The 20,360-nt window shown below is 40.3% G+C and overlaps 1 protein-coding gene across 4 annotated transcripts in view; it reads right to left on the bottom strand.

Annotated features, from left to right (window-relative positions):
• Positions 1-20,360, bottom strand: part of LOC124776558 — a 191,890-nt gene that overhangs the window by 10,857 nt on the left and 160,673 nt on the right. The window contains exon 10 of one of the 4 annotated variants that reach the window (XR_007015635.1): positions 5,920-5,989. The exons of the other annotated variants lie outside the window; for them this stretch is intronic. The gene's annotated coding sequence lies outside the window, so the exon portion shown is untranslated. The remainder of the gene's footprint in view (positions 1-5,919; positions 5,990-20,360) is intronic. 4 annotated transcript variants of the gene reach the window in all.

Raw genomic sequence — 20,360 nt, 5'->3', positions numbered from 1 at the left:
AAACCCAGAATAGATGGTTATTATACCAAACAAATTTATGAGGTGACTATATTGTATGTAATGACACATGAAAAACATTAATGAGCAAAATGCTCTTATCATATAAAATAGCTTCTTAAAATTGTATACAAATTACAGGTATTGGAACTAACATAACAATGGTACTTGCCGGTAAAAATTATAGCTACATGACATAGCACACTGTACGCCACTAAGGGCTGTAATAGGAAACAGGTGCTGAAGGTGGCATCAAGCTAAGAGGCTCACAGGTAGAAGTTGCCACAATGTGGACATGAAATAAGTCACTCCTGCTATTAACAACTGAAAAAATCAGCTGCTTACATTAACAAAAGTATTTTAAATAGCCAGTATTATATAAAATAAAAATTTTAACCAGGACAGTGCGATAGCAGATACTCTCTACATTTTGTGCGAAAATTAATTACAATGTAATAAATGAAAAGGAGAAAAATGAGGTATTTTAGAGTCTTACTCTGAGGAAAATGAAGAGGCAGTTTTAGGCATTTCTAAGTAAGGGCTTTACACCATTAAAGAAATTTTCATTAAGTAGCTGAAACTGTTCATTCAGAAGGAAACTGTCATTAAGAGAAAGGTGTTTCAAAATTTCTAATTCTTCAAGAACATTAAGTATGATGTCTTTCTTTTCTATGTGCAGGATACTGTCATTGTGAAGTTATAATAATTTTGCAAGGGAGAATGCACTGGTTTCGAATTATGAATAAGGTTAATTCTCATACTATTACTTGTAGAAGATGTTACTTTACAATCATATTTGTTTTGGAGAAGACACTGAATCCTGTAAGCTACAGGTCCAAAAATAGTATTCCCTCCCCCTCAAATTACAGTCGTTATTAGGAGAAGTGCCACGAGTGACAATACTGTTGTGTGTGTGTGTGTGTGTGTGTGTGTGTGTGTGTGTGTGTGTGTGCGCGCTGCGCGCGTGCGCGTGAGTGTATACCTGTCCTTTTTTCCCCCTAAGGTAAGTCTTTCCGCTCTCGGGATTGGAATGACTCCTTACCCTCTCCCTTAAAACCCACATCCTTTCGTCTTTCCCTCTCCTTCCCTCTTTCCTGACGAAGCAACCGTTGGTTGCGAAAGCTTGAAATTCTGTGTGTGTGTTTTTTTATTGTGTCTGTCTACCAGAGTTTTCCCGTTTGGTAAGTCATGGAATCTTTGTTTTTAATATATATAAAAATAACTTTCTTGCAAAGAAACCTTCACTGATCAAATAGATCCATCCTGTTCGACACACCCTCGTTCTCACAAAAAAGTCTTTTTTCATTCTTCCAATCGCTGAGCTGTTTCCACTCCTTCATCTGATGATAATCTCAATGCTGAGATTAATTTGAGAAGAACTATCACTGTCAATAATGGATACCAACCAACCATAGCAAACAATATTTTCAAAAATAAAACCAACAACAGAATCACCACCGGTGACACTTCTCCTAATAATGAACATAATGATACGAAAAAAACTCTTCTATACTACTTTAAGGGCCTGTGTCTTACAGGACTAAACATCTCCTCCAAAACAAATATGATTGTCAAGTACCATTTGCTACTAATAATAGTTTGAAAAATAATCTTATTCATAATTTGAAACCAGTGCATTCTCCCTAACAAAATTCACATGTTAATCATAACATAAGCTGTGATACATGTCCAGCCTACTGCATAGGTCAGACTGGACAAGCAACTGCTATTTGATTTAAAGACCATCTCTTAGGAAAGAAAGATACAGATATAACTTGCTCTTTGCTGATCATTTATTAATTACAGGCCATAAGCCTAAAGAAGTTCATGACTTCGGTATCCTGTGAAAAGAAAAAGGTTTCAGACTTAACATCCATACAGAATTAATTTTCAATCGCGCTTTCTCTTAATGATGGTTTCATTCTGAAACATTTGCAGCTACTTAATAAAAATTTCTTTAATGGTGTAAAGCCCTTACATAGAACACCTAAAACTGACTCCTCATTTTCCTCAGAGCAGACTCTAACATATCATCTTTCTCTCTCCTTTTCATTTACTACATAAAATTCATTTTCACACAAAATGTATAGAATATCTACTATTGCATTGTCCTGGTTAAAATACCAATACTGGCTGTCGACTTGTGAGATCAACACTTACATGCTCTTTAAAATATATTTGTTAATGTAACAAGCTGATTTTTTTCAATTTGTTAATTGGATGGCTCGTGTCCACATTGTGGCAACTTCTGCCTCTGAGCCTCTTGAGTCTGATGCCACCTTCTGCGCCTGTTTCCTCTTGACCTGCCTTTAGCGGCATACTGTGCGCTACATTAAATAGCTATAATTTTTCCTTTCAAGTACCATTATTATGTCAGTTCCAATACCTGTAATATTTTTATGGTTTTAAAAATTATTTTAAGAAGTTACTCTATAATGATGAGAGCATTTTGCTCGTAAATCTGTTTTCATCTGTCACTAAATGTGGGAATATTTGTTTGGTATATTAACCATCTATTCTGGGTTTTCCTTTATGTTAACTGATTTTGGTTTTTCAGACGCAGACCCCCATAGTTGGTGTCAAAACAGGGTCAAATTAAATCTTGTAAATCGTCTTCACGGGGTTGCCGCCAGGTCATGTTGTGCAAATTCGGTGATATTTCCTCGGAACAACTGTCCCGACATCTTCAGGTGGTTCAACCTCACTGGTAGGCTAGGTAAGATTGATGGTATACACACGTCAATGCCTCATTTCTAGAATATGCGCACGAAGAATCCACAGGCGCGGAAATCATGCTTGGGCAATGATTTGCAAATAGATGGTGCCATACTCAAACACCCTCTGCGGAAAATCACAGAGCGGCTCTCCTTCGCGTGTGCCGTATGTTGCGTTAACAAACAGTGAGGCCAGACATTATTCACTAAAGACCTCATACTAGACCATGTTATGATGGGCCTGTTATCGAAAAATCTTGATTTCCACATCGTGGTTTAATAGCAGCCAATCAGGGTTCCGGTTGTGCTCAGTTGAAATCCCGCATCCATGTATATGAGAGTATCGGCTGTATGGATATGTATCGCTTCCTTAATGAAGCAAACCCAGGAGGGTGATACCAGGGATAAAACTTCTGTCTTTTCATAAATCATGCAATGTCCTGTACTCAGACAGTGTTCCGCAATTGCTGACTTTTCCAACTGACGAAGGTGTGTATGACGTTTATGTTCATTGCAGCGTTCTTGTACTGTGCGACATGTCTGACCTATATATGCCGCACCACATTGAGAAGGAATCTTGTACACACCCACATTTCCTCAGGCAAGATCATCCTTAACCGAACCAAAAGGTTTCTCAGTTTTGCAGATGTTTGAGAAACACACTTAATGACATATCTTCCGAAGACTCCTCTGATTCTTGACAACATGGCACCAAAATACGGCAATAAGGCCAAAGTGACAGTTTTGTCAGAACACTGTCTTCAAATGTTGTATTTCACTCGACAGGTTTCAGGATCAGATACCCACATGTGCTCTATGAACTAATGTACTACTGCATTTTCCACGATGGCAGCTTGTGGCCTGCAGATATAGTTCTGTATGCGTTGGCTTGCGGTAGAGGCTGTTTCCTGAGGTTCCATCTGCTTTCCTTCATACAAGAACATCAAGAAAAAGTAAAGTACCATGTTTTTCCACTTCCATTGTAATGTTTATATTCGGATGGAGCGAATTCGAAACGTAGGCAGAGTATCAAGTCCATGTGGCCACGCCAAAAATTTATCATCCACATACTGCACAAAACAAGGGTTTGAGAGTGGCCGACTGTAGTGCTGCTTCTTCAAAGTCCTCGATAAAATAATTGACCACCACAGGAGACAGAGGGCTTCCCATGGCGGCACCATCCAGTTGTTCAAAACATTGGTCATGAAATAACAAGTATGTTGAAGTGTAAGCATGTGTTTAAATAATGCTACTATGTCCTCCTCAAACTTGTTGCTAAAAAGACACAACATCGAAACTTACTAATAGATCCGACAATTGCAATCTAAGAGTTTTCAGGTGCCCTACGAAATCTTCAGAGTTTTGAATATGATGGTCGCGCTTGCCTACGAGAGGTCCCAATAGTGATGTCACATATTTGGCAACAAAGTAAGTGCTCCTTGTTACTTACAATGGAACAGAGAGGCACACCATTTTTATGGATCTTGGGTACACATACAGTCTAGGAGGAACTACAGCCCACTGATGCAAACACTTAGTGACTTGTGCTGGAATCGAGCTCTTTCTGATGAGTTCCAAAGTCTTTCTCTGGATCCCACCCATTGGATCACTTTTTAATTTACTGTATGCAGGATCGTTGAGCAGTTTGTATATCTTGCTGTTTTTTCTTCTTTTTCTTCCATGAGAGACTGTCCGAGTATGGCACCATCTACCTGCAAATCATTGCACATGTGTGATTTCCGCACCTGCGCTTTCTTCGCGCACTTTCTAGAAATGGGGCGTCGACGTGTGGATGCCATCAGTCGTATCTAGACACCAGCAAGGTTGAACCATCTGAAGATGTCTGACAGTTGCTCCGAGGAAATATTGTGGAATAAATTCACACAAAATGATCCGGTGGCAAACCCGTGAAGACTATTTACAACATATCTGCTGGGAAAGCTTGAAGAGTCACAAGTTAAATCTTGTTTGCAACCCATTGGCTGTATTATATAAATCATACTTGACAGACACCTTGCTTCTGCAGGCAGTGCACTATCAGTTGTGCCACTGAAAAGCCTCACAGAGTGATTCAAACTTACCACAATATTAACTTTTACCCATTTCAAAAAAACCACATGTCACCCACCACCCAAGGTAGCTACTAATAAAAAAAAAACGGTACAATGTACCTGTTTGAAAGTTAGAAGACACTGGTTACAAGAATTACACTTACTTACAGTAATAACGTGTAACAAAATTTCCTGGTGTTTTATAAAAACACCCTATCTTCATAGAACTGCCTGTGATCCTCCCTGCAACTGGTTCATGTGTTCCCACTAAAAGGATTGCTTCTCTTGTGGACAAGTTCTCCACCTACTCCCTAAATCACACACATCATCTGATACCTCTTTGCATCACTAATTGCATTCTCATCTCATTTTCTTGTTGTCACCTTGTCTATACATGGATATGCTGCCACTGTACACTAACTTTCTCAGCATTCTGTATGCATCCAATTTCCCTCTTCCCTCTACATAGAGATATAAAGATGACATGCTATATGCACCTACACAGCTGCATGCCTTCAAAGGCAATGCCTGTGAACAAAGTTGAAGCAATTGTATGGCACTATCTTCAACTTGTTTATGAGTAATCAACAGAAGTTGGCCCTATGCATCCAATAAGCAAAATCTCTCATCTGATTCAGATTCACTGACAATATCTTTATGTACTACATACAGTATTAGGATTCTGTCTGTTTTTCCCAAACATCACTATCTCTTCACTTTATTTCATTGGGTTCTCTTCCTGTGTTGAGAGAGACGTTTTACTAAATGATGCCCACCTTTTTAACTGCTCCTTATATAATTGTAGCTAAGAAACACACCACACACACACACACACACACACACACACACACACAACCAGCAACAGTGTGTATACATAGGCTGTGCGGAGGCATATACAAAAAACACACACACACACACACACACACACACACAGGGAGAGGGAGCTCAAACCACCACTACAATTTGAGTCCTGGATTGCTGTAGTTTTTTATGGTGAGAGATTATCTTCCGCGTACTAGTTTTCATATGTAGTAAATTTACAATAATTCAAGGGCATATGCTTAGCTACAAATTTTGATCAGAAGTTCAACAAAAATATATCAAGTAATTAAACATATTTTCTTCCTTAAATTTCAGGATAAAGAATGATTAGTTACCATGCTAAATGATACTTCCGATCCACTGCACTGCACTGACGATACTCGGGAAAAGAAGTTAGAAAAACCACTGCAATAGAAGGAAGGTAGGTTAGAGTTTAACATGTTGTCGACAATGAGAGCATTAAAGACAGAGCACCAGCTCAGTTTGGAAGGATTGGGAAGGAAATTGGCTTTAGCCTTTTCCAAGGAAGCATCCTGGCACTGGGCTGAAACTATTAGGGAAACCATGGAAAACTTAATTCAGGGTGGTCATTTGGGGATTGGAACTCTCTTCTTCCTGAACATGAGCCTAGTGCCTTAACCAATGCACCACCTCATCCAGCTGCTTCGATAGAGGGTTCCAGTAAAATGCAAACAGTGTATGTTAATCACATTACATATGACAATCCGGCAAGAGAGAAGAAAGGGCTGGGGGCAAACAGGAATGTTAAGGGATTAAGTGGGAATGTGGGACAAGGTAATACAGGTAATTGAAGTCTTTTCTTTTTAAACAATGGAAAATCCAGGATGGGATGTAACAATATTGTGAAAAGGATAGCTGCTACTCATTATATTGCAGAGACGCTGAGTCGCATATAGGAAAAAAAATGACTGTCACACGATAAGGTTTTGGCCAACAAGGCTTTTGACAAAGGACTTGTTGGCTGAAAGCTTATTGTGTGACAGTCTTTTTATTGTGGCTATCTGCGACTCAGCATCTCTGCTATATGGTGAGCAGCAGCTATCCTTTTTATAATTCTCTTCTTTTTGTATATAAAAGATCATTATATTCTGAAAGTTAGACTTTGTTTCACTATTGTCCATATGTGTATATGTTGTCATAAGGTAGGCAAACTTAAGTTTTACCTTTATTTGATTGTAATTTTGTCTTGTGAGGCCAACCTTTTGATGTGACATATGTAGAAATTCAAACAGAATTGTACAACACAGAGATTAAGATCACAAATTGGTAAGGTATTATAAATCAGAAATCTGAGACTCATTTACTACGTATTTCAACAGGAAGGGAAAACTTAATCTGATAAATTAATGGACTTATTAATAAAGTAAACAGCACTAATTGATCCAATGAATGAAATTACAGACTCAATTTGGCACAACTTTGTTATCTCTTATTTTGGATGATATGTTGTGATAATCATAATGATGCAAATAAAAAGTTAAGTTGAGGATGTAATTTTTCAAAGTGACACTCTTGAATAAATGTATGACAAGAGTTCTTGCCATGTCATATTTGTCAATCTTGAGCTTTCGAGAACTTCCTCTGCCATCATTATCAGGAGATTAAGAGTTCAGTAGACTGCTATGTACTTTAGTTGGCCGACTTCATGGAAACTTCAATTTGGCCAACTGAAATCTAACCTCCTGTCATCGAAAGCTTGAGGTTGACCTATCTGATGCTGCAAGAATTCTGTGAAGTATTTATTCAATCAGTTAAAATATTCTCATATATTTACAGGTTCAAAGCATCGTAAGTACTCATTTTTCAAATGCAGTAGATGTAAGATAATTTGAACAGATACCTACACCTGACAATGCCCCAGCAGCGCAAAACTAAATGTCAGGCAGAACATTATGTCTATGTTCAAACGCCACCAAGAATGTGCAATAGCTATAAGTCAGTCAAGAACCCTTGTTTCGACTAGGGATAGTTTCACAATTTCTTCTCTGCAGTGATCAACATTCTGCCCTGAAAGCACTTTTGGCTCAAAGTTTATGAGGGTGTTCTCTCAAATTTCTCACAAAGCTTACTGTCTGGGACTGTAGCTGCATTAGCAACCACAGACAAGACCTTCAGATTCTCACATGAAAAATGAATTACTGGAGGCTTACTGACTGAAGTTAAATGTTTTGTTCTTTGCATCTACATTAAAAGTGGTATATTTAATGATATTTGGTGTTTTATGACTGGAATAGTGTATCACTGATGGTGCAAGTAATTTTCTCGTCCATCTGAGATTTTATACTTTTGTGATATCCCTATATGGGAATATGCTAATGTTAGTACAGGTGCAGGCTGATGGCAACAATTGCTGTTCACTACAATGAAGATTGTCAAACGATCATGAGAGGAGAGTACATAATGTAAAAGTATGGTGATTTGCACCACATCTTCATCTTCACTATTCTGTTTCTCACTACATGGAGGAAAGTAAGAAAGATTAAACCAAAATAAAATCACAAGTGACATTTCAAAGGAAAAGAACAATTATCTACTACATGTTTAAAGCCCAATGAATTAAATAAACTTCTATTCTTTAATTCAGCATTCTTCAAAGAGTACTCATCTGGAATAAATTGTTATTGTAAGAAATTACTTAAGAGAGAGGACTGAAAATGGAATATTAATGAGGAGCCTGTGCTTCCACGATTAATATTCTCATGTAATAAAAATGTAAATCACACACCACGAGGAGTTGTTATAGATAAGGTTCTACCATTCTACACAACAATGGTCACCACAGAGCACAGAGAGTTAAAAGTGTGTATCTCATCATCTCCCAAGTCTCTGGGACTGCGAAGTCTGTATCCAGCTAGAAGTAGTTGAGCCCTCTCGGGATTACATATTGTGCAGAAAATTATGTAGAGCACCAACAAACACAACCAAGAAGGAAATATATGACTGAAAACAACAGAAAATATTCTGCAGTGTATTTTGAATTACAATGATCGGAATCTTGTACATCAGAGAGTATAAAATCTGAATACAGGTCCGATGCAATACAAACTATGACTGCACTGTGAAGAAAAAGAAAAGACCTTGAAGGTTAAATCAGTTCAAAATACTGCTGTCTCATTGATTTATTTATAGAACATATTAAAAAATGATTAACTTTTAGCAACTAAGCTACATTTGATGTTACTTAAAACTACATTAACATTTTTCTACAACTGATTTCTGAAAGGAACACTTCGGCTTTATATACTCCTAGCTGTGATGATATTTTCACTAACTAACGTCATTTCCGCACATTACCTTCACTTCGAACTGATACTAACGAGAACCTGTCAGCTCTATGGACTCCACGTGGTTTGGGTGTCAAGTCACTTTGCAGTAGCTGTGTGAAAATAGTGCAGAGCACATGTAAATGTGATTTACAACAGGATAAAATTATTAAAATTTTGGTGACTAACCAAATTTACAAAGCTATTATTAGTGAATCTAGTAGTTGTCAGGATACAAAGTGACAAGCAATAAGTGACAAAGACAAGCCATTAGAGACAAAAAATTTCAGACTGGGGAAGGTTAAGAAAGGTTGGTTGATTGGTTGTTGGAGTTAAAGGGGCTGAACTGCGAGTTCATCAGCCCCCTCATCCATCATATATGTATCGAACCAGAAATAACCCTTGGAAGAAGGCTATAAACGTCAAATCATGGGAAGCCCGATTGTAAGCAAGATACAATAAGACAGAGATAAAATCAAGGAGAAGTAGGAGGAGAGTAAGGTGAGCAAGCTGCTCTGCCCAGAATGAAGTTCATGTCCCTGAAGCACAGTAAGTGGTGAGGGCTGCATCTCACACCAGCAGAATCTCATTCTCCGTTGCACCAACAAAACAAGCAGCACAGAAAGATGTTGCAATTTAGGAAAGAAAAAACATTAATAACAGCAAATATAAATGAATAAGGAGAATAAAATTATGAGAAGGGTAGTGGCCAGGCCGGACCACCAAGCAAGAGCCACCACGGGCCCCTTAAGCCAGACCAGGCGAGGGGTGGTGCCCCTCCAACCCCTCAGTTGGTCAATGAGGCCAAAGTGCTCCACCCTACCAATGAGTAGAAACCACCTTTGCAGGTGAAACGTAAACCCAGGTCAGCCACGTTGGCGTTATCTGCTAGCACCAGAGGTAGCACGTCAGCAAGGTTTTCGATGCCAAAAAGCAGCCAAATTTGGGCAGTCTAGTAGGACGTGGGACACTGTCAGGCGGGCACCACATCGGGAGTACACTGAGTCCTCACATCGAAGCACATGGCTGTTGGTCAGCCAAATGTGGCCAATGCATAGTGAACAAAGAACAGTGGATTCCCTGCAAGAAGCATGAAGGAAAGACTGTCACACGGTTGTGGTCTCCTTCATCACCCACAGTTTGTTACACGACTCCTGGGCGAACCATTCCCAGTTCCAGACATCCAACAATTGATGGCATAGATATGTCCCAAGGTTCAATTCTCGGATCCATATTTCCAAAATTGGTGTTCTGGTAGCCAACTTCAACAAGCGGTCAGCATGTTCACTCCCAGAGATTCCAATGCATCCAGCAGTCCAAACAAAGACTACTTGCCATCCACCTTCACGGAAGTCAGAAAGACAATCCAGTATAGTCGTAACTAATGGGTGATGAGGGTAGCACTGATCTACAGCCTGAAGGCTGCTCCGGGAGCCACTGCAGATTAGAAGCATCTTGCCGGTGCAAGAACGAGCATGGCTGAAGGCTTGTTTGATGGTCACCAATTCAGCAGTTACAACACTGCATCCATTTGGATGCAGTTTGTCCATCGGCTGTTGAGACGTCAGTATATACCAGTTCCAAACCTGGAAATGCATCAAGGACAGCCAGGAACAGGTATGAAACACCACAGGGTCCACTAAATCTTTCAGTCCAAAGAGTAAATCAAGTTCGATTTGTGGTCAGGGTACACGTCAAGGTGGTGTACGTGACTGTTCTCCATCATGAGGTGACAGTAGGGGAAGTTGGGAGTTCAGAGCAGAGACATAGTAGTCGAATTGCAATTGTGACCTCAGTTCTGGGTCTCTGTTGTGGCAGGTGGATCTCCCAACTAGAAAAAAGGACATGGTAGTTTGGATGCCTATGGGAGCTGCGAACATGAAGAGCTTAATTGAGTAGCTGTTGTTGGTGACTTATCTGTGGTAGAGGGACTTCAGCCTCCACGAGCAGGCTGTTCACAGGGCTAGCTTGACAGGCTCCTGTTGCAAGACAAACCCCACAATTATGTATCAGGTCCACACAGTATAATCACAATGGTTTATCAGGTCCAGTAATCGCAATACTGGAGATGATGCCGAACCATATGCCAGACTCCCGTAATCAAGATGGGACAAGATCAGGGCTTTGTAAAGCTGCAAAAGGGTAGTGCAGTCTGCACCCCAGCTGATGTTACTGAGGCAGTGAAGAGTATTATGATGCAGCCAGCACCTTTTCTTAAGTTGGCAAAGAAGGGGAAGCCACGTCAGACAGGCATCAAAGAACAGTCCCAAGAAACAAGAAGTCCACCACATCGAGACGGTGCTGTTGACACTCAGCAATAACCACACTAGAGGAGCAATGGTAAAAGCAAAAATCATCAGCATACAAGGAGGGTGATACAAAAGACCTCACAGCTGCTGCTAGACCATTTATAGCCAGTAAAGAGAGTGGGACATTTAATACAGAGCTCTGCAGGACCCCATTCTCTTGGATATTTGGAGGGTGGGGGCGTTACTGTAGGCAGTGCCAAATTGAACCCAGAAAAGAAGTTTTGGACAGAAATCTGAAGTGTGACCCGGAGACCCAATTCATGTACATAGTATCTGGTGTCACCATGTGATGTTACAAGCCTTTTGTAGGTTGAAGAAGACAGCAATAAAGTGTTGACAACAGTCAAAAGCTGTCCGGATGGCAGACTCCAGGCAAACCAAATAATCAGCAGTGGAACCGCCCTGAGAGGAAACCAGAGGGCCGAAGACTCAAGGAGCCAACACAGCTGCCAATTCCCGATGTGTTTAAGTAACTTACAGAGAACATTAGTGAGACTAATTGGGTGACAATGGTCCATCTCTAGGGGATGCTTACCTGGTTTCAGTACCGGGACAATAATGCTCTTGCTCTATGGAGATATAGTTGAAGATAGTAAAGATGATACTGACAATCCACTGATTGATGTTTGAACATTTGGACATGGATGTGGCCTGGCTCTGGGACTGTACAGGGCACAGCGCAAGAACACTGAAGAATTCCCACTCACTGAATGGAGCATTGTAGGGCACCTGGCAGTGAGTAGTGAAAGTTAAGTGCAATCACATAATCCACTATTTAAGGACATGAAAGGCAGGTTGATAGTTCTCAGATGCAAAGCCTCTAGTATAATGCACAGAATAAAAAAAGGATGTGTATGTGGTCCAATGGCTGAAACGTAGGGTTCCCAGCATTCTTGCTTCCATCATTTTATTAAGTAGTGGACCCAGGTATGGAACCGTTTAAAGGCAATAAGGTGCTTGATTGATGGATACTGCTTATGGCGATGGAGAGCCCACTAGCCTCGGTGATTTTTGGCATCCATCAAGGTAATATCTTCCAACGGAGGGGGGAGGGGGGGGGATCGCTAAGTTGGTTGCCGACAGAATGGCTTATATTGCATTCTGGACAACCTCATCAATGCCTCCATTTAGTGGGGAACTCACAACGACAGCGGAAGTCACAGTGTCCCAGTCAGCACTGTGGAGAGCCCATCTAGGAGGGTGCCCAGGGGAGTGACAGGTAGATTGGGACGTGATCGCTACCATACACATCATTGTGGACCCTCCCGTGGATGGATGGGAGAAGGCCAGAGCCGCAAATAGAAAGCTTAATGGCTGACGGGACATGGTCTTCACTGAAAACCCAGAGAACAAAATCTCGTAGTGTGAAGTCTGGGGAGCGAGGTGGCCAACCGACTGACCTGGGAAGCAATTATCGTGGAAACCTTGAAATTTCTTCAGGAAATGTGGTGGTGTATTGTCTTGCCGCTAGTAAACCATCCTATCTCGGTCATCATCACTGATCTGTGGAATTAAAAAATTTTCAAGCATATCCAGACACACAATACCTGTGACAATTTCCTCCATGAAGAAGAAAGAGCCATACACTTTCAGTCTGCTAAGAGCGCGAAAGGAATTTGTAGGCCTGCTTGGATGTTCTTTAGCGTATTCAGTGCAAAATCTATGCCAAACATTTGTTGCAGAGTTCGTTTCATGAAATCAAAACACACACAGAGCACATTCCGTACCACTGAAAACAGCCATTTTAATTGCGCACTTTGCTGGCACTCCTGGTGACAGAATGGGGTACTGACACACCGTGTGAATCAAATTTGACATTGTATGCTTCAAAATGACACATCCCCATTTCTGTAAGTTACCTCCATAAATTACTATACCATTCCAAAGCTGTAAGTCCTTTTGGACTCACCTTGTATAGCGACAAAGTAGAAGAAGAAAAACCTTTTAAATTTGACTCATGTGAAATTTACATTCCAAAACCCAAATATTTTGATTAGGTACACCTTTAATTTGTTTTTGAGCATCTGAGGATTTTCGATTTCCAACCTTTTAATATACTGGTAATCTGTTATATGTTTTTGTACTGTATATTCTGAACCCCAGACAGGGACACACGTTCTATATGGAAATTATTTTTACTTCTAGTAACATGGTTGTGAATTTTGTAGTTCATCGTAAATTAGTTCTTATAGGTAACCGGAAATAGTATTAGGGTGCAAATGATTCGTTTACCTGAAGAGGCTTTGCAAGATGTTTGGCTATGAACTTTATATAGTATTCTTACAGCATGCACATGTTGAATAAATATTTTCCTGGTCTCAGCTGTGCTGCCCCAGAGAATTACGTCTTAAGATAGAATTTTTTTTAAAAAATTATTCCACAGGGCAGTATTGAGAGGAAGTGTGTAAAATATGCTAGGAATCCAGTCCGCAGGTTCAGCACAATGCACAGAAGGCAAAGTCAGCTCATAGTAAATTTATCCATGAGTTTGTGCCACTTCAGTTCATTATTGACCTGGAGCCTCATACATTGTGTAACCATCGATTTGACTCGGGGTACCTAAGTAATTTTTATTTGTTGGGAATAGCATAATATGAATCTTTGTAAGATTATAGGCTTAACCGTTTCCTGGGAGCTCGTAATTCTGTACCATTCTTCTCCTGGCTGTGTCTTCTTCTTCTGCTTTTACGGCCTCATTGGACCACTTCAGTCAATCATTTCTGGTCCTCTTCTTTGGTATTTTCCCCTTCCGAGTGGCCCAGTATCTCTTCATTCGTTCCGATGCTTTTCGTCGTTCCTTATCTGTAAATACCCTTTTCATTGTATGTCGTTTGTCAATTTTTGGTTTAAATCTTATTTCTGTGTCCCTCAACTTCTTTAAATTTGGCGTTTTGTTCTGCAAATCATGCAGAGTTATTTCCAGTTCTTCCATATCCTCTCTTATTTCCTTAAGCCATCCTCCTTGTTGTTTCAAATTCCAGAGTTTCTCAATAATTTTCCTTGACAATCTGGTTTCTGGTGTCCTCAGAATGTGACCACAAAAAGAGATCCTTTTCTTTCGTATAGTATCATTGATGGGCTCCAGTTCTCTGTATACCACTTCATTTGGAACTATCCGCCATTGCCCATCTTTTTGATATTTCTTATTTATGCATGTTCTAGCAATTCTTCTCTCTACCTTTAAAATTTTGTCAATTCTGTTTTTCTGGGTGACTTTAAAAAGAGTTTCACTTCCGTATGTAACCTCTGGTTGAACCACCGTCTTGTAATGTTTTAATTTTGTTTTAATTGATATACATCTTTTATTGTACGTAGACCATGTTAGTTTTTGAGCTTTTATCATTTTATTAGTTCTTGCTCGCCATGCAGGTTTCTCGTCCAATTTATGTGTTATAATTTCACCCAGGTATTTAAATTGTTTCACTATTTTAATTTCCCTATTGTTCACTGTGATGTGATCTATTACAAGTGGACCCGTTACCATTATTTCAGTCTTTTCAAATGATATCTGGAGTCCTAATTTTTGTGCTATATTTTGTAAGCTTGTTATTTGTTTCGTGGCTTCCTGAATATTATTAGCTAGTAATGCTAGGTCATCAGCAAATCCCAAGCAATTTAGGTGTCTGCTATGATTTATTTTTTATTTTTTTACTCAACAACATTATACTTACATCATCAGCAGCCATCACAATTTAAGAGTCCTACAATCTTACAGGCAAATAATTTGCTTATGTTAAAATAGGAGTGGGCCAAGCAATGTATCTTGTGGGATACCATATTTTACTTTTCCCCATGCTGACTTTGGTCTTATTCCTGTGGTATCTTTTCTGCATTCTATTGTTGTGGCTCCATCAATGTACTGCTGATACCAGTTGGCAATATAGTAGAAAATACCAAGAGAGTAGTTTTTCTTGTTTGGTTCTTACAGAACTGGAAGAATATGGAAGCCAAACAGAGCTGTTTTGTCAGAAAAGTAATTCACTGCTTTCTTACAAGCTATCTTCTACAACAATTTTGTTAGAGTGTGAAGGAAGGAGTTTCAGCTGCAATTAAAGGCATGTTGCTTATTTCAGTGTTTATAAATGGTTGCTATTACCACATACTTTGATTTTTTTTATTAAATATGCCTTTACTTGTTGACTGATTACAAAGGTAAGTTAAATGAAAGGAGGATGGAAGGTTTGAAATCCTACCATTATTGCTTTTCAGTGCCCAAACGAACACACTCTTTAACGGCTGATTTGGCAAAAGTGACGTCAGCAGCTGGATTACCCTAAGTTTTCCATGACCCATCTTTTGTCCCTGTATTTTCAGCTACTGTTAGCACAAATTCACTGATTTTTTTAAATTAACGTTTTGAATTTAACTACATCTGTCTCATTGCTAAGCACTACTGTCACCAAGGAGTTGAATATCAGGAGCTGCATTACTGAGTTTAATCATTTTATACTTACTAATGTTCCAAATTGCCCTTAGCGAACTTCTTTCCTTTGTTCATGCAGTAAACTCACTCTGAATAGTGTACCACAGAAAAGTTTGCTTTTGTCTTCCTAGCTAAATCTGATTGATGGGGGATGTTTCACTGCTGACATCTGACTTTCTTGGTCAAATAAATCAGTATGGGGCTCTTTATCTACTTTATGAAAGACAGCTGGATTAGAAAGAAATTATCAACTGCTCTTTTTACTTGTATTCTTACTGGGTACATTACTTTGGGCTACAAACCAAAGCTCATCATTATCAGTAGTTCAAAGTGTCCTTGATAAAAATGAAACATGTTGTATAGTCCTCAGTCCAAAGACTTGTTTGATGCAGCTTCCTACACCAGTCTGTCTTGTTCAAGCCTCTTCATTTCTACATAACTATTGCAACCTACATGCGTATTAACCTGTTCACTGTAGTCAAATGTTGATCTGCCCCCCCCCCCCCCCCCCATCAATCAATTCCTTCTTTATTCAAGTTTTGTCATAAATATCTTTTTTTCCAAATCAGATTTATTATTACTTCATTAGTTACCTGGTCTGCCCAGCTACATTCTACAAACATTTTCCTACAACGTTTATACTAACTAATGTTTATCATCCTTCTCGAGAGTAACATTACAAATGCTTCTATTGCCTTCTTGTCTGTAACATTTGTCATCTTGGTTTTGCTTCCATGTAAAGGTAAATTCCAGACAAATACTTCCAGAGAAGACTACCTAACACTTAAATTTATATCAGATGTTTCAATATTTTCTTGTTCAATAACATTTTTCTTTTTTCCCCCCTAGCCAGTGTTCTGTAACCTTCCAACACTTCACAGAAGGCCAGGATTTTCGGAGGTGAATAAAATTCGAAGAATGAAGTTCATACCTGATTTTTTTATCAATTACAATCAAGGATGGAATGGAACTGACACACACACACAATCAGCATCTATCTTCTTATTCTGCTACGAAAAGACAGGTCAAGGAGTATAAGTTATATTTCTAAATTCTGGATGTAGCAATGTTGAATGTAAGCATCATCGATCATTGAACCAAGCACCTAAGCGAATAAAGTCAATGTGCAACTGCAGCTATTGAAGAACGTGATGCCTCATCTGACTACGTCCACAATGTGTGGCCAAACAAAGTAGAAATCCAACAGGGTTTTAGTAAGGAGTTAGGGTCATTTTAAAGCGAAAATAATGCAGATTATCTCTCTAAAAGATGAAAGGTCTGTTATGATCATGGTCCAAATGGAGACTCATGTTTTCAGTGTTGCACAGTAACTGTTCATGTGGACAAATGTTTCATGGTGTATGACAAAGAAATAACCATAGACCTTGCCGTTGGTGGGGACGCTTGCGTGCCTCAGCGACACAGATAGGTTAAAGTTGGATATAGTGGGAATTAGTGAAGTTCGGTGGCAGGAGGAACAAGACTTTTGGTCAGGTGAATACAGGGTTATAAATACAAAATCAAATAGGGGTAATGCAGGAGTAGGTTTAATAATGAATAAAGCAATAGGAATGCAGGTAAGCTACTACAAACAGCACAGTGAACACATTGTTGTGGCCAAGATAGATACGAAGCCCACGCCTACGACAGTAGTACAAGTCTATATGCCTACTAGCTCTGCAGATGACGAAGAAATTGAAGAAATGTATGATGACATAAAAGAAATTATTCAGAGAGTGAAGGGAGATGAAAATTTAATAGTCATGGGTGACTGGAATTCGACAGTAGGAAAAGGAAGAGAAGGAAACGTAGTAGGTGAATATGGATTGGGGCTAAGAAATGAAAGAGGAAGCCGCCTGATAGAATTTTGCACAGAGCACAACTTAACCATAGATAACTAGAATCATGAAAGAAGGTTGTATACATGGAAGAACCCTGGAGATACTAAAACGTTTCAGATAGATTATATAATGGTAAGACAGATTTAGGAACCAGGTTTTAAATTGTAAGACATTTCCAGGGGCAGATGTGGACTCTGACCACAATCTATTGGTTATGAACTGCAGATTAAAACTGAAGAAACTGCAAAAAGGTGGGACTTTAAGGAGATGGGGTCTGGATAAACTGAAAGAACCAGAGCTTGTACATAGTTTCAGGGAGAACATAAGGGAACAATTGACAGGAATGGGGGAAAGAAATACAGTAGAAGAAGAATGGTTATCTTGGAGGGATGAAGTAGTGAAGGCAGCAGAGGATCAAGTAGGTAAAAAGACGAGGGCTAGTAGAAACCCTTGGGTGACAGAAGAAATATTGAATTTAACTGACGAAAAGAGAAAATATAAAAATGCAGTAAATGAAGCAGGCCAAAAGGAATACAAACATCTCAAAAATGAGATCGACAGGAAGTGCAAAATGGCTAAACAGGCATGGCTAGAGGACAAATGTAAGGATGTAGAGGCTTGTCTCACTAGGGGTAAGATAGATACTGCCTACAGGAAAATTAATGAGACCTTTGGAGAAAGGAGAACCACTTGTATGAATATCAAGAGCTCAGACAGAAATCCAGTTCTAGGCAATGAAGGGAAAGCAGAAAGGTGGAAGGAGTATATAGAGGGTCTATACAAGGGCGATGTACTTGAGGGCAATGTTATAGAAATGGAAGAGGATGTAGATGAAGATGAAATGGGAGATATCATACTCCGTGAAGAGTTTGATAGAGCACTGAAAGACCTGAGTCGAAATAAGGACCCGGGAGTAGACAACATTCCATTAGAACTACTGACAGCCTTAGGAGAGCCAGTCCTGACAAAACTCTACCACCTTGTGAGCAAAATGTATGAGACAGGCGAAATACCCTCAGACTTATAGAAGATTCCAATTCCAAAAAATGCAGGCGTTGACAGATGTGAAAATTACCGAACTATCAGTTTAATAAATCACGGCTGCAAAATACTAACGAGAAATCTTTACAGACAAATGGAAAATCTGGTACAAGCCGACCTCGGGGAAGATCAGTTTGGATTCCATAGAAATGTTGGAACACGTGGGGCAATACTGACCATACGACTTACCTTAGAAGCTAGATTAAGGAAAGGCAAACCTACGTTTCTAGCATTTGTAGACTTAGAGAAAGCTTTTGACAATGTTGACTGGAATACGCTCTTTCAAATTCTGAAGGTGACAGGGGTAAAGTACAGGGAGCGAAAGGCTATTTACAATTTGTACAGAAACCAGATGGCAGTTATAAGGGTCGAGGGGCATGAAAGGGAAGCAGTGGTTGGGAAGGGAGTGAGACAGGGTTGTAGCCTCTCCCCGATGTTGTTCAATCTGTATATTGAGCAAGCAGTAAAAGAAACAAAAGAAAAATTCGGAGTAGTTGGTTGGTTGGTTTGTTTGAGGGATTAAAGGAACCAGACTGCGATGGTCATCAGTCCCTTTTTCCAAATACTAAAAACACCCACAGAGAATAAAAACGAGTAACAGAATAGATCACAGACAACACAGAACAAGAGAGACTGAGACAAAGACCAGATAAAACATACTAAAATCACACAGAGTGTGACGGTGGTTGGCCGACCATAGAAACAAAAAAGGAAAAGCCAACCACCGAGAAACGCATTAAAAACTCAGATTAAAATCGTAGGCCAATGGCCAGAATCAACACAAAAGAACATAACAAACACTCATAGTAAACGATAAAAACCCCCTGCCCGAATAAAACGTAATACTAAGCCAGCCATAACAGGGTCATCAGATAAAAGGGCAGGGAGCGTATCAGGCAGCAAACTGAAAACCACGCGCTACAGCTCAAGACTGCGCCTTGCGGATTGCGCCCTGTAGCTGACGTTCAGCAGCTGCAATGCCAATAGAGCTATAGTAAAGGCAGAAGTCGTCAGCATACAGGGAAGCGGAGACAGAATTTCCCACGGCCGCAGCGAGCCCATTAATGGCTATTAAAAACAGGCAGACACTTAAAACAGAACCCTGTGGCACACCGTTCTCCTGGATGTGGGAGGAACTATATGAGGCCGCGACTTGCACACGGAAGGTACGATACGACAGAAAATTGCGGATAAAAATCAGCAGAGGACGCCGAAGACCCCATCCATGAAGCGTAGAAAGGATGTGATGACGCCATGTCGTATCGTTCGCCTTCCACATGTCGAAAAAGGCAGCGACCTGGTGCTGACGGCGGGCAAAGGCAGTACGGATGGCCGACTCCAGGCTCACCAGATTGTCGGTGGCGGAGCGGCCTTTACGGAACCCACCCTGAGACGGAGCCAGAAGGCCCTGAGACTCCAGCACCCAATTCAAGCGCCGGCTCACCATCCGTTCAAGCAACTTGCAAAGAACGTTGGTGAGGCTAATGGGACGGTAGCTGTCCACCTCCAGAGGGTTCTTTCCAGGTTTCAAAACGGGGATGACAATGTTTTCCCGCCATTGCGACGGGAACTCCCCCTCGACCCAAAGACGGTTGTAAAGGTCGAGGAGGCATCGCTGGCAGGCCACTGAAAGGTGTTTCAGCATCTGACAGTGGATGCCATCTGGCCCAGGAGCAGTATCAGGGCAAGCGGCTAGGGCACTGCGAAATTCCCACTCACTGAATGGAACATTGTAAGATTCTGGGTGGTGGGTGCGAAACGAAAGGCTCCGACGTTCCATCCGCTCTTTAATGGAGCAGAAGGCCAGTGGGTAATTGGAAGAAGCGGAACTAAGAGCAAAATGCTCTGCCAAGCTGTTGGCAATTTCGTCGGAGGCTG

Source organism: Schistocerca piceifrons, chromosome 2, assembly GCF_021461385.2.
Source record: "Schistocerca piceifrons isolate TAMUIC-IGC-003096 chromosome 2, iqSchPice1.1, whole genome shotgun sequence".
Lineage (NCBI taxonomy): Eukaryota > Metazoa > Arthropoda > Insecta > Orthoptera > Acrididae > Schistocerca > Schistocerca piceifrons.
Note: the sequence above shows the minus strand (reverse complement) of the source record. Positions and strands in the feature narration are given on the sequence as shown.